The sequence below is a fragment of the Castor canadensis genome, chromosome 7 (assembly GCF_047511655.1).
Source record: "Castor canadensis chromosome 7, mCasCan1.hap1v2, whole genome shotgun sequence".
Classification (NCBI taxonomy): Eukaryota; Metazoa; Chordata; class Mammalia; order Rodentia; family Castoridae; genus Castor; species Castor canadensis.
The window spans coordinates 72,576,993-72,586,399 of NC_133392.1; the positions used below are offsets into that span (position 1 = coordinate 72,576,993).

Below are 9,407 nucleotides of genomic sequence, written 5' to 3' on the forward strand. Positions count from 1 at the left end.
TCCAGGTTGTCCAAAATCAATATCTTTCATGTTTTCTTTGCAAGTGAAGTTCCTCCTCTCTCAACTTGGTGCTGGGGACTCTGCCTCCCATGGAGAGTGGGCAGCACCCAGCTCACTGACAACTGTGTGTGGGCTGAGAGCCCTGGACATTGGCTCTGAGATGGAGACTTGCAATAAGGAGGCTCATTGGAGAGCACAGTCAGGAGGAGCTCCTGCAAAGAAGAGAAGTAGCAGGATTGGGTAGAGGGAGAGGTGGAGTTTCAGTTGTCAGATGATAAGTCAGAGAGTTCTCAGGCTGGGTTGGCCCTTCCTGGAGGGATGCCAAAAGACTGAGTCTCTACGCCTCCACATCTACCAGCCCTGGATTCAGGATACCCTGGGGAAGAGACATAAACTTGGATAAGGAAGGCTGTCACCCATAGAGGAGGTCCCAGAGAATACCACAATCAACCAACTGCAGTCAGTCCTCCCTGGGGCTGAGGAATCAGTGTCTCATCTTGAAGAGGGAATGAGGATGATGCAACACCGCACCCATAATGTCCCTCACTGAATGACAAAATGAGGAAGTTCCCATTTAACGTCCTGCTCCACCTTGTGCAGATTTGTCTTGTGTTGCACTCTGTATCTTGTCAAGGGGAACATACAGCACTTGTTATGCTGTTCAGCTAGTGCCTGTGCAATCCCTAGAAGGGATGGTGAGGAGTTCCCATTCTTCCTGTCTCTGTCCTTCCCTGTCTGGGACCCATTTCAGATATTTCATGTCACCCCTCCAGTCTAATTTCCTTAGCTATAAAACAGGATGATAAAACCACACTGCTGATTTCTCTTAACTGGTGAGATTCATGAGATGTCTGACACACAAGGGCTTTGGAACCTACAGAGAGATTGGACTTTCTTAACATGGTATTAACAATGAGCCTTTTCTGGACAAATCCTGTTAGGGTTTGGTGATTAAGCATACTAGGAAATATGAGTGATGAGAGAGCTTTACAGTAGATAGTCTTCATCCTTGGTGGGGAGGGGATGGTGGTAGGCACCACAGTGAAGGCTGAGGGCAGAACACTGAAACCAGTGTCTGGGGGGAGGGAAAGGGTCAGATGAGATAGCAATGTCCCCTAGCCCATAATAGAGGCTGGATGACAGGGGGGAGTCAAGATGGTGATTTAGTTTCTGTTGTCATTCAGGAAGATATGAAACTTGATAAGCTACTCCCCATGCTAGAATCCATTCTGTATCTGAGAAATGTAAGCATTGTCTCAGACCAAGATTTTCAAACTCTTTCAGAAGCACAACTATGTTTTCAGTGGGAAGTTTTTCCAAATCTGAATACATAAAAGTATTAAACACAGTTCTCATAATGTTTAAATGCCAACAATAATGGAAATACTTCTCCCAATTTTGTAAAAGTCCCATGCACCACATATGGTCCCTACATGATAGTGATAGGTGGGGTGATAGGCAAAAGGTCCAACACCATGATACCAGCAGGAAGCCCAGTACAGTCCCTGCTATCCCACAAGTTATAGTCACTTGGGTGAACCAGATTAGACATTGTAATGACAATGCAGCATGACAGGTGTTCAAACAGGGGATTTTAAAATAATCTGAAGCTGGGGGCATGGCTAAAGTAGTAGAGTGCCTGCCTAGAAAGTTCAAGGCCCTGAGTTCAAACCCCAGAACCACACAAAGAAATACAAAGTAAAATAATAAAACATACCAGAGGAGATTTTAACCCAATTTTGGCAATGGGAAGTTGCTGTGGTTGGGTGAACAGACAATGGATCTAAAGGACATGTTGGACCTAAGTAGCTGATAAAGAGAAGAGACTCTTCCTAGCAGACAGCCTCCCATGAATGAATTATGAGACAGTAACACTTTGAAGAGCTGACTAAATGTTGGTTCAAACATAGAAGAGAAAACAACTACGGATAAGAGATAAAACCACAGAATTAAACACTGCATGGACCACAAAAGGTAATCTGAGAAATACTAAAAAAGCTGGGCTTCATTAAAGGTGCTATAAAAAACCATTAATGGATTTTAAGCAGTTTAAGAATCACTAGTCTAGGTGACCTCTCAGAGTACTGTCAACACAAATGCTTGCAATAACATTTCTCATTAAGTCCATCCAATAAATTCTTGCACATTAATTGAGCCACTCAACAAATATTTGCTAAATATAATTAAAATGTGATTATTTAAAGCACAAAGACTTCGTAAAACACCTTTTGGGGAAAAAAGACAAAGGTAAATATATTTCTGGAAGAAAACCCAATTTGTATTTCTCAAAGGGCAGCTTCACATCTCTAGTGGGGAAGAAAAGGAGAAGAGAAGATTCTGAAGGAGACAACCAAGAAAAAGAAGGATGCTGGTACCTGAAACTCTGCAGGTAAACACTGAAACACTGTGGAGCTAAGAAACAAAAGATAGTAGGAGTGAGGCAGCTACATAGAGCTTAGTAGGTTTATTCAGGAATCTGAACTCCAGTCAGCAAAGGAGGTAAGCATCTTCTATTTCTCCACCCCTCCAAAGCCGGTCAATGAACAAGAGGCACTTCCCCCAAGGATGAGACCAGATAAGGTGTGCCCTAAGAGAAGCTGCACAATGTCTCAGGAAGGCATTAAGCCTCAGAAGAGACAGCAAAAGTCTTCATTCATTAAATGAGTGTCCCGACTCAGGCATAAAGTAAGACCCTATCTCAAAAATAACCAAAGCAAAAAGGACTGAAACTGTAGCTCAAGTGATATGAGTGCCTAGTTAGCAAGTGCAAGACCTTGATTTCAATCCCCTCAGGATTGACCAAAAAAAATGGACAACCAGAGCCCAGATTTAGTGAGCTATTATATCGTTGACCTCTCCAACAGCCTGCATCTTAGATTTTAAGCCCTTCTAGAGTATTATGGTTTGGACAGCAAATGTTCCCCCAACTGAAGACCATGTGTGGAAGGCAGTGGCACTACTGGAAAGTGGTGGATCCTTTAGGAGATGGGACCTAGTGAAAGGAATTTGGGTAACTGGGGGTGTGCTTCTGAAGGGATATTAGGACCCTAGTCTTTCCCTCTCTTTCTCCTTTGCTTTCTGGCCACTATGTGGTGATCAACCTCTTCTGCTACATGTTCCTACTGCCATGATATACTATGTTGCCATAGGCTCATGGACTGAAACCATGAGCAAAAATAAATCTTTCTTTCTTTTTAGGTTGCTTATCTCAGGTATTTGTCATGACATGACAACAGAAAGCTGACTAACACATAGAGTAACCTTCCACATTGACTTAGGCTTGCCCATGGGGCTTACTTTGACCAAAGGGACATTAGCAGGTTGATGCAGGCAAGGCTTGTCCTCTTGGAATGCTCCTTCTTGAAACCCAATTGCCATGCCATGAGAAAGCCTCAGTGACCCTGTTGGGGAGAAGGGCCACGTGCAGAAGCCATGGAGGTTGACACTACGTGACAAGAGAATCTATAGGGAAAAATATCCTTGGTACCTCAGCTGAGATCCCAGAAAAATGAAGCCACTTGGGGACCCCTGCCAACATGACATAGAGCAGAAATGGCCTTGCCAATCTCAGAATCATCAAAATTATATGTTGTCTTCTTAAGCCACTCTATTTTGTGGTTGTTTGTCATGTACAAATATTTCTAGTAAGAAATGCAAAATTAGGAGGTATGTGGGATTGAAACATTGAAGATATACTTAGAAGTCCCAGCATTAGTCCAGGAACTCCATAGGAGTTCCAGAAGGAGAATGGAAGGAAAATGGAGGGCATGCACTAATCAAAGAAAAAAGAAAATTTCTCAGGGATGAAGAAAGTTTATATTCATATTGAAGGGGCCGGCCAAGTGCTAGGTCCACTGGAAAGAAAAGACATGCACCTGGAATCCAATGACTATATTTCACAACAGTGAGAATAAATAAACAATAAAGAGAAAACCTCGAGAAAAGGCAAAATTTAAAAGAATGTCACCAGAGTGGAATGAAAAAAAGACTGACATTAGCTTTTCTTACTGGAAACTCTGGATAGCAAGAAAATAATAATAACAAAGAAGCCAATCTTCAAAATTCTGGAGAAAATAATTTTGAACATAAAATTTTGTATCAGCCAAACTAATACTAATAAGAGAGAACATAGGTGAAGAATGGGATAATAGTAGAAAAATTAATACAAATACGAAAATGGTGTGAGATACAAGAAGTAAATGAAAACAAATCACTGAAACCTGTGGTTAAGTATAAATAACCATTGGCTCAAATTTGCAAAAAACAAGAGTTAACAAATTGCTGACTGAAACTAAAATCTTAGATAACCTCAAAATGAAATATGGGACTGAAGAGCCTTGAAGCAGAGGAAAGAAATAGCATGTTAACGTGGAGGAGGGTGGGGCAGAGTCCATAAAGATTGTGAAGGACACAGTTCCACAGGGGAAAAACAAGCAATGCCTGATTACCTCCAGGGAATTAAAGGGAAGAGGGAAAAAGAATGACAGAGAAAACAAAATAAGATGGCAAGAATGACTTTAAACTTTGGAAATCATAATTGCTATAATAGGCTTTACTTCCCCCATCAACTCAGTAGTTGAGTCTTTTAAAGTTCAGCTAATGGAACACACTTAAGAGAGAAAGATCATATACTAAAAATAAGGACACGGAGCACGCTTACACGGGTTGAACATTTTTAATCTGAAAATCCAAAATTCAAAATGTTCCAATATTCAAAAACTTTTAGTGCTGACCTCATGTGATGGGCTACAATCAAAATGCAGATGTCCTAAAAATATAACTAAAATTGGTTTCAGAGTGTTGTATAAATGAATTTTATATATCAACCTCAGTCCTATCCCTAAAATATCTCATTATGCATACGCAAATATTCCAAAATCTGAAAAAATTAAAATCCAAAAGACTTCTGGTTCCAAGCATTTTTGATAAAGGATACTAAATCCATTTCAGAGAACTGCTAATGAGTTTATTGGCCTGGGATCTGTGTTCAATGATATCATAGGAAGTAGCATTAGAATGACAACTTGGGCCAGCATGCTGACTTCATCATAGCTTTTGTCAAAACACTTGGTATATTGACAAAAAATCTACATACACTTCACTGAAATTGAAGAAACACACAATTCTATTTCTATTTCATTCAAGTTGGACTTTTTTTTTTAACTTTTTGAGACACAGCCTCACTATATAGTCCAGGCTGGCCTTGAAATTTTGATCACCCTGCCAAATCCTCCTTAGTACAGGAACAAAAAGATTACAATGTTATGAGAAGACTAAATTATGCCAAGAAATCAGAATTCCCACATAACTAGCTAGGCCTTCTGGCTTCTTCTGAGGGAGAAGGGGACAAAGTTAGGCCTACAAGTGGAGGCTGCTGGGCCTCCCTTTATGTCCACTGAATTTTGTGCCACACAGCCTGGAGCTCCCAAAAGGTCACCAACCTGTCTGCAAAGAACATCAGTGACCAAAGATGCCTTTTCAGAACCTTGCAGGACCCACAGACTAGCATTTGTAGTTCACTGCTTAAGATCAGGAAATGCAAACAATGATTTTTCAGGCCAAATGTTACCTGGAAATATTTTGTTTGATCTCAGAGTGCTTTTTTAGTTTTGAATCAGTTATCAATATTTAACATTTGGAATGGCTGGGCACATGGCTTAAGTGGTAGAGTGCTTGCTTAACAAGTGCAAGGCTCTGAGTTCCATACCAAATATCACAAAAAAAAAAAAGAGAGAGAGAGAGAGAGAACAAAAGAGAGACATTATATAAACAATTGTAAAGTTTCACTTCAGATGAATGTCATGCCTTGGTTGAAAAATCAGGAGATCTTACTACTTTGGGCTAACATTCCCAAAAGGAAGAAGTCAGCTAGGACCAAGAGTGGCCCTTTCTAGGACAGGGGTGTACCTGCTCATCTTTTTTTTTGCTCCTGGATGCTGTATAGACTCACAGCCAGATCTAACAGTCAGCTGACCCAGAGTTTTCCAGTCTCTGAGCTAGCCTCCACACTTAACAGATCTCAAGAGCTTCTATTTCTCAACCTCTCATGGAGACACATAGACTCTCCAAGTAGGAAAGTGTCAGAGACCTCTTGTAGACCAAACCCTATCATTTACCACTTAGGAGAAAAAGGCTTTGAATTAGCCCATTTTGTGTTACTACAAAAAAAAAAAAAAACACCTGAGACTAGATAATTTATGAAGGAAAGAGGTTTATTCAGATTACCATTATGCAGGTCCCTGAGCGTGGTGCTTACGAGGCCCTCATTCTGAGTCAACTCAGATGGAAAAGTGGGAGGGGAGTGCAAGCATGTGGAAGAGCACAGGTATGAGAGGGAGAGCAAGCACAGGTTGACACATTTTATAAGAATTCACCCTCACAGAAAATAAAGCAGTCCTGCAAGACCTAATCTAGGCCCTCCAAAAAAGACATTAATCTATTCATGAGAGGATGTCCCATGGCCTAATTGCATTCCACTAGACCCCACCTCTTGAAGATCACATAACCTCTCAATATCTATATTGGAGACCAAATTTCCATTACATGAACCTTCCTGTGATAAACCATTCAAAGCCATAGAAGGCCCAGTCACACTGTGTGTATCACCAAGCAGGACAAGTGTCATATTCATTGTATTAGAAATCCACAGTCTTTCCCCCTTTGACTCAGCAGCTGCCTCATATTTGAGGAAATAGTCCACTTGTCTCATGCTTTTATCCCAGCAGGAGTTGTCAAGATACATATAGTGCATTTGCTGACTTCCATTTTTTCTTTCCTCAAAATGAAGAGGTCCATATACCTCGGCTATCAATCATCAAAATTACCCCATTTCAGTTTAGAGATGGATGTGGAGAAGTTAGTATCCTATGTACTTACTGGTGAGAATGTAAAATGGTGTAGCCATTATGTAAAACAATATGATGTTTCACCAAAAAAATTAAAAACAGACCTATAATACATTCCACCCACCATCTCTGCATTTATATCCAAAATCTTTGAAAGGATCGACCCAATCAGATGCTCGTAAACCCATGTTCATTGCAGCATTTTTCATAACAGATAAAAGGTGAGAGCAACCCAAATGCCCATTAATGGATGAATTAATAATGAAAATGTGTTTCATAAATACAATGGAATATCATTCAGCCTGAAAAGGAAGGAAGGAAGGGTGAACTTTGAGGACACTCTGGCAAATGAATAAACAAGTGCTATATGATTTCACTTAAATGAGGTATCTAATTCCTAGAGTACTCAGATTCCTAGAGGCAAACTAAAATGGTGGCTTCCCAGGACTGGAAGGAGGAATTAGTAGTGAGCTGTTGTCTAGTAGGTGAGAGTTTTAGTTTTGCAAGGTGTGAAACATTCTGTGGAGGGACGGTGGTGATGCTTGCATTCCATGTCACTGAGTTAGCGTCTTGCCCTTGCCCTTCCTGTTCCTGCTGCACTCTGCTTCTTTTCTGCCATGATGTAAACTGTTCTGCTCTCCTTACTGTCTACCAATACAGTAGACGGCTTCCTCATCCTCACACTCCTGACGTCATGGTGTTCTGCCTCACACCAGGTCCAGAAACACAGATCCAAGTGACCATAGACTGAACCCTTTGAAACCATGAGCTAAAATACATTCTTCCTCAAATTATTCTGTCAGGTATTTTGTCAGTGATGAGAAAAGTCAAACAAACACAATGGTATACTAGAAATGATTAAGATGGCAAATATTATGTTGTGTATGTTTTACCACAATATTTTAAAAATGGATAATTTTTAATTGTTCTGTTTCTAAACCTCAGAAATCCAGTGCTTCTGATTGTATTTCCCCTAACCACCAGAAAGACAAATCACACCCTGTCCTCTAAAGAATGGCACCAAAGGGAGGTGGGGGGAGACCTTTGGCTACTGTGAGCCAGGTGCTGGTAGAACCAGGTATATTCCCCATTCAAATCCCAGAGGTATCAGTTTCAGGGTCCCCATTGTAGACAAGACTGCCTTGCCTATGGTCCCATGTCTGACATGAGGCAGCACCACCAGGAGCCTCAAAGAAGGCTGCCTAGGTTCAAATTACTTTTCCCCCAGAAATCCATGTGAATTTAGGAAAGGTACTTAACCCTTCTGCGCCTGAGACATAAACAGATATAAAAGAGGAAATCTACAGATATGAAGCAGGGATAATACAAACACCTGGTTTTTGTGAGGAATGAATGAGTTAATATATGAAAAAAAAGCTTAGAATTCCACATAAACCATGGTAACAAATATGGGTGGGTCTGTGTGTGTTAACTGTAATTATTGATACCATCTTTTTATTGTTAGACACTTCTTCTTTTAAGCATAATTTCAATTTTATTTTATTCCAGAAGACAGTTTTTTTCTAATCCAGAAGACAGTTTTTCTGAAGAAAACACAAGACAGTTTTTCTTCAGTCCTTAAGGATCCAGCTCCTTACATGGGCTTTGGTGGAGGTTGTGGAGCAGCACCAGCAGGTCTAAATCAGGGTGGGGGTGTTTGGTCTTTCTAGGCTTCATGAAATTGATTCCTGACCACCTTGCTGTGAATGGTACAACTTATGCAGTAATGCAGGTTCACACAGAGTTTGGGAAGCACATAAGCGTCAAAGACACTCGCCTCAGAAATGTCCCTGACAGCTGCGGCCTCTACTATGTTCTGAATGATGAACTTCTTAATGGCCTTGTCCTTGGGCACGCATCAGGCGCAGTTTGTGCAGCAAATAGACTGCACGTGGTCTTGGCCCTTTTTTGCACAACCATTATTCCTCCTTTTTTTGGTCCTCTTGGAAGCGCGGACCACAGAGAGCATTTGTTAGACATTTCTGATACCACTATTCATGAATTTTTCCACTAAATGAAGTAGCTCTACCTCTAAGAATAGAATTGTTTTAGTCTCTCTGCCTAAAATCATATCTCTATACCTCAAAAGCTATTTGCCGTATAGGCAGAAACATGCCCATTAAAGAAAATCTAGGGCGTTATGACACCTTTGTTATTGTTGTGATGCTAATAATGACATTCTTCCCAGCATACTGAGCAGAGAGTACATAAAGTTCCACTTGAATATCTCCTGAGGACTTAGGAAGGCTGCTCTTCCCTTCTCTACTGCCTACTAGTCTCCAGGGCCTTGTCTCCCATCTTAGCCTTGCTTGACTACCTACATGTCCACACTCCTCTTCTGGGTATGCTCTGAGTGTTCAGTGTCCTTCATGGAAAATCTTGAGGCTATTGAGTCCTTCCCAAGTCAAGCTAAGCCAGGATGTCCACTAGGGTCCCCAGGTTATTTCCTCTGCCATTCACATGTCCTCAAGCACTGCCACCAAATTGCCCTTCCCCTCTGCATTTCCATTATCCTAAGAGCCAGCCCTATGCCTAGTTGGTTGAGCAAGCACCTGGACAACA

At 41.1% G+C, this 9,407-nt stretch overlaps 1 pseudogene; it reads right to left on the reverse strand.

Moving 5' to 3' along the window:
* Nucleotides 1-8,439: 8,439 nt before the first annotated feature.
* On the reverse strand, nt 8,440-8,814 carry LOC109700038 (small ribosomal subunit protein eS26-like; annotated as a pseudogene).
* Between the last annotated feature and the right edge of the window lie 593 nt (nt 8,815-9,407).